The sequence below is a fragment of the Apis dorsata genome, unplaced genomic scaffold (genome assembly GCF_000469605.1).
Source record: "Apis dorsata unplaced genomic scaffold, Apis dorsata 1.3 scaffold_381, whole genome shotgun sequence".
NCBI lineage: Eukaryota > Metazoa > Arthropoda > Insecta > Hymenoptera > Apidae > Apis > Apis dorsata.
Window position 1 is genome coordinate 462777 of NW_006263643.1, and position 6905 is coordinate 469681.

General features: G+C 21.6%; 1 protein-coding gene across 1 annotated transcript in view; it reads right to left on the bottom strand.

Annotated features, from left to right (window-relative positions):
- Positions 1 to 6905, bottom strand: part of LOC102678545 (poly(rC)-binding protein 2) — a 247919-nt gene that overhangs the window by 196607 nt on the left and 44407 nt on the right. The window lies entirely within an intron of this gene.

The following is a 6905-nucleotide window of genomic DNA, read 5'->3' on the forward strand; positions in this document are numbered from 1 at the left end:
GCTGATTCGTGGCTGACCACGCGGAGAAATAGCTGGAAATAAATAGGGAGGTGGTGCATCGCGGCCCTCTTGTTGCCTTTGTGACGAGCTTGTGATTCATGGGATTTGAGGGGGGGAGGGGGTTGTACGAATTCCTTTGCAAGATGGAAGAAAATGATTGCTTGTTAAAAAAATATTTTATATCGTGATTTATGAATTTTTATGCTTACGCGAATCATAGATTTTGATTTATATAATTTTAGATATCGAAGTGTTGAAGTATCGAAGTGTTGAAGAAAGCATTGAAAAGTAGAGATGAGAAAAATTGGATATATATATAATTTACGAATGTTCGTGATATCGTGAAATAGAGAATGTGGATTTTGATGTAATTTTCGAATTTATATTTATATTTATTTCGATTATTTTGTTGAAAGTGAGATTGGAAATAAATTGTATATTATGTGCTATTGATGGAATATTAAAATAGTAAAAGAAAATATCAAAATAGGAAGAGAAAAATTGGAAATATATAATTTATATGTAGATATAAATATCAAATATGATATAGATGTAGATGTATTTTGGTAGATTTGATAAATTTTAATTCAATGATATTAAAAATAAATTGTAAATTGTGTGCCATTGATAGAATATTATTTTTAATGATTAATTGTAATATAATAATAAATAATGCTAATATTTTATATAAAAAAAAGTATTTCTATGACTTTTTGTATATAATTCTGGATACATTAAACTTTAAATTAATATTAAATATTAAAGTTATTCAAATTTGTCAAAAAATAATGAAATAAATAATCGAAATTATGAAGAAATAAAAATAACTTAATTAAATATAAATCTTAATGTTTATAATATAAATCTTAATTTATTATAATTTATTTTTAAAATAAATATATTGTAATCTAATGTTAAATTAATATTCAATTTGTTTTTTATTAATTTTGAAATTTGATAAATGTAACAAATAAAACTATATTTTTCAAATAAATATATTAGTCAATGGTCCAAATCTAAACAGTTTATTCCAGCTATACGGTATTTATAATTAAAGGCATAGACACATAAGTCTTCTTTGTTCTCTCTCTCGCACACACGAGAGCTATATCCATTCTAACCCAACATCTCAATTAAACAAACATTTCATCACTTACATCTAACCACTTAACAGAAGAGGATTTATACTAAGAATTCAGTCTGGATGTGATAGAGATAGACAGATGAAACGAAGTTACTAACAGTCATTTATTAACTCCAAATTCCAGTGAGCAAAGAAAGTGTTTAGATTAATCTATATGAAGAATTCTTGGTGTAAAATATGTTATATTGTGTGAAATAGAAATAATAAGATAACAACGATCAGTTAAGCACAATTCTAGTCAGTTAAGAAAATAAAATAAATAAAATAAAATAATATTCCACATATACATTCTTCTACATAGAAGATATCTTATTTTTATAGTAACCATGAAATATCTCATTAGAAATTAAAATTATTAAAAATATACGTTCTTAGAGAATTTACTAATATAAAGATATATAAAAATTTAAATTTGCATTAATAAAGTGAAAAATAGAGATCGTTCTATCTTTTACACTGACATTGCAATCTACTTTTATTTCACTTCATTTAATATGAGTTTCACTTAATAAGCTTTAATTATTTTTATATTTATCAATTTTATCAATTTTTATATTTCTTTTAATCTCCAGAATCGATTCTTTAAACATATTTTCTATATGTACATATATATATTACCATCCTGTACTATTTTTCATAAATATTTTTTATATTCAATGTGACTGGATATTTTTAAAATCAATTACAATCATCATTCAATCCATTTAAATTTCATATTCTATATTTTATACCAATTTTGTGTATCAACTTTTATATTTATATATAAATATAATAAATTTAAATATAATAATAATTAATAAATAAATAATAAATAAATAACTTTATATTTGTTATTTAGAATCTTTTAAAGGTATCACTAATATATTATAATATAATATATAATAATATAGAATATTAATATATTAATATCCTATATTATTTTTTATAAATGTATCTTATATCCAATGTTGTTCGATACTTTTGAAAACAAATATATATCCATATTTTATATTTTTATATACCAATTATATACCAAAATATTTTATATTTTGTATATCAATTTTTATATTTGTTAGATATTTAGAATTTTAAAAGGTGTCTCATGAATATATTAATATCCTATATTATTTTTTATAAATGTATCTTGTATCCAAGATGACTACACATTTTTGAAACAAATACACATTCCATTCAAATTTCATATTCTATATTTTTATATACCAATTTTGTATACTAACTTTTATATTTATTAGATATTTAGAATTTTTTAAAGGTATCTCATAAATTTTTCATAAATATATTTTATATCCAATATAAATAAATTTTTGAAATCAATTACAATTATCATACCATTCAAATTTCATATTCTATATTTTATACCAATTTTGTATATCATTTTTTATGTTTATTTCGATATTTAAACTATTCTAAAGTTCATTCCACGAATGTGTCAACAAACTGTTCGTAATTTTAATACATTAGAAAAGCTTATTTCTCGCGTTGAAACGAATAAAAACCGCAAATGTTCGCGAATCGAACAATTTCTCTTTTTTCTTCTTTTACTTTCTTTTCTTCTTCTTCTTTTTTTTTTTTAATATTTTTACTTTTCATCCTCGGTAGACGAGGATTTAATTAGACCTGGATACTGTGCCAGACGTAAAAACGAGATTTTCTTCGATGAAAACGGGCGATGAGTTTAATGAGAACTTGCCGAGTAATTTTATGAGCAACGCTGATTCCATGAAATCGATTTCGTTTCGCGGAACATCCATTCGACGCGTTTCGACGTTTAAATGAACGGACATTGCGATTGTGAGAATCGACGGTCACTGATTGCTTCTATTTACCGAGATTAATTAATAGCGATACGAGAGGAATAGTACGTATTGCAAAAAGATACTTGGTTGTTTTATTTCAATTAATATTTACGTATTAAGTGATATTTTGAATTATTCTCTTGTAGAAATGGAAGACAGGGAAAAATGTGCGAGTACATTTACATTCTATTGTTAATGATAGATAATAGTTTGATGTCATATTTTCTTGTTTATATATATTATTTATTTATTATTATATATTATTATATATTATTTATTTAACATACATTTTTATAAATCAATTTCTTACTTAAAATTGTGCATTTAGTTTAATAAAGCGTTCACTTCTAGTTCAATAAATAATAAATAATAGGTTTGCATGATAAAACAAGATAGGATAAATAATGAAATATTTATTGACGAATATTTAATGATGATTTTGAATTTTAATGTGGTTTTTTACATTTTTTCTGTAATAAGATTCCTAATTTTCTATATTTTTCTATATTAATTATTTTTTTTTCCCTGGATAAATTAAGAAGAAATGAGAGAAATATTAATCAAAATATAAAATATTTTTGGATTTTAAGATTTAAAAAATCTTAGAAACATCTAAGAAATGAAATCACTTTCTTTGTTTCGTTGTTTATATAAATTAATTAAACTATTCTTAGGTATTTACAAAATATATAAGTATACTTTATAACTTTGAAAATAAAAAAAATATAAATATCTATATATCTATATATCTATATAGATCTATATAGATATATCTATATATCTATATATCAAATAAAAATATCTGGAATTTCAAATACTATAATGTATCTTGAAAAATGAAAGAGTATTAGATACAGCATTATAATTAAAAAGAACAGAATTTTATTCTCATCTTCTCGTAAAAATAAAAATAAATTTTATTTTATTACGAGTTAATGATTTTATTTTTTCTTAAAATATATAGTAAAAAAGATCGAGAGTCAAAGCATTACCATTATCAAATCATATTTAAATTTCACAATGAAAAGATATTAAAAATAATTTTAATATTATATATTATAAATTTATAATATTATAAATTTGCATTTATATAGCATACATATATACATATATATATAAAAAGTAAAATATTAAATGTCGAGAATTTACTTTTTTTTATTTTTCTGGCAATGAGATTCGATTTTATGTATATCTACTTAAACACTTTAAATTCTATCATTGGAATAAATCTGATAGAGAAGAGACGTATCCGATTGAAATTCCATTAGCCAGACGTGTGCGAATTTCAAATTATACGTACTAAATATCGACAAACAGTCCGTCAATTTCGAGCCAGTATCGAGATTTATTCAATTATTTTGACAAGTGTCAAATACTCAATCGAATTAAAAAAATTTCAGAATAAATTTCTTATTCTGAATAGCGCTCTGATAGTTTTAGGATATCGATAATCGTGGATTAAATTTTGATTAAATGTAAAATCAAGTATTAAAAGAATAACTGAAATTTAAAAAATGGTTATAATATAGAAAATTTTGCTAATACTTCCAAATATTTTTTCAATTAAGTTAAATTTCTGATATTATAAACATATATATCTTAAAAATTTTTTAATAAAATCTGATCATCTCTTTTGAGAATTAAACGACAATAAGGTAACTATAAGCAAACTTTTATAAAGATTATTAAATTATTACAGTTTCTCGTGTAATCATTGAAATCTATTAAAAGGCATGATCCTATTATACATAATAGTAATCTGAATTATGCTAATACTTAAGTAGAAGAAATATGTATTGAAGATTTAACTTGCAAGAATATTTATTAACACTATAAAATTCTATAAATTATATTTTATGTATATATATATATATCTTATGTATATATAATATCTTGTATCATTTAAAAAATAGAATATATTATTTAAAATATTTGATAAAAAATATTTCATAATATATTTATAAAATAAATATATTTTTAAAAATATATTTTTAAAAATATATTTATTCCTATAATAAATCAATTATTATTTAAATATATTAAAATTTGAATCTTTTTCTATTGAATTGTTCAAAAATATAATAATAAAATAAGTAATTTACAAATCAATTGATAAAAAATGACAACAGAAAAATAAAGTAATGCCACAAATATATATATGCATATAAAAAATTATATATTTTTTTCTATAATATTATATTTCTATAATATTAGATTTCATTATTTATGTCATTAATTAATGAAATAATTTTTTGTATATAAATTTATATATAAATGACATATTTTTTTAACTGTAAACATTATATTATAAATATTAAATATTATTATATATTATTACATATTATACCGTACAAAAATAATATAATGTTATACAGAGCCTCCACTATATAAAAAGTAAAAGATTTCATATATATAAATATAAATATTAAATATCATTGTACAATATATCATATAAAAATAATATAATGTCATGCATAGCATCCACTACACAAAAAAGTAAAAGTAAGTCAGGTGGTTTTACGGATATTTCGCAGATAGTATATCTTCATTCTCTACGATCGCAGACTTATCATCGCAGACTCGAGCCTTCGACCTGCATCGAAACTATGTCGAGACAACGAGATAAGTCACGGAAACTCGCCAAAGACAAGATAAAGAGGCTTCAAGCCTTGAGCTCCCAATTTTCACGTCCGTTGGAAAATTGCGCCGTTCCGAACCATCTCTCGCCAACTTTGCATTGTTGACAATTATCGATTACAAAGCGGCGGAAGATCATACCTTGGTAATTTTCAGCCAAGTTTCACGGATAATTCTGTGCACTTCTCGTTCAGTTTAAAGGGGAATAAACAAAAGGTGGAAGATTACAATCAAGATGATGTTGTTCAACTGTTATTTTCGTTTATATTTGTGATTCGCAAATATTTATCCTTAGATTCAAGTTGAGGTTACAATATTAATGTTCAAGTTTTATTAGTTATAATGGGTTTTAAACTTGTTTGTAAAAAGTTTTATTCGAGTTATAATGTTTATTTAAATATTTTAATATAGATATAACGTACATTTAATTTTATCATTATGAAATATCTTTCTTATTTTTAATAATATTAAAAAATATTTTGAGTAAATGTTTTTTTTTATAAATGATTGCGAAGATATAGAGATCGTACGAAGACACTAATTTTTAAATGAAATTATATAAATTTTTAATTTAAACTTTTTTTGTCGAAAAATTATTAATTTAAGAGTTATTTTGAAATTAATAATATCAAAATGCATTTCTTCTAAAACTATTCAATTTTTATCTGAAATAATTTTTAATATTAACAAAAACAAATGAAATATTCCAAGTGATAAAGTTAAGTATTATTTTGTATATCTATATTTAATATCTATATTCACTATACAAATGAATGGAATTAAAACAGAATAATAAAATTATATAATTGTGTTTAAATTTATGTTATATAGATTAGAAATTAAAAAATAAAATATGTATGGATATGATTATCTTTTACTGTAAATAAGTCTTTTGATTTAATCTCACTATTTAATCTCACTTAACTTCTATGTATATTATCTATATATATTAGCCACTATGTATAAGACACGAATGAGTAAATTAAGAATTTTTGTAAATCAAAAATTTTCTTCAATCCATTACACATCTAATCCAAATTTCTTTAGCATCTAATTCAGATTATTTATCAAAAATAAAAACTATATTATTGAAAATTACCAAACAAAAATGTTCAAAATCAATGAAAATAATCATTTCTTCATAATTTACGACACTTTTGATCAAATTAAGATTCTAATCTCTTAAATATCATTAATAACAAAACAACTGTTATTTGAAATTACAAATAACAAAAAAATTTTACTCTTAATTATGTATCTTATCGAGCAGATCGAATAAATCATCAATCAAAAAATAAAAATTGAAAAAAAAAAAAAAAAAAAAAAAA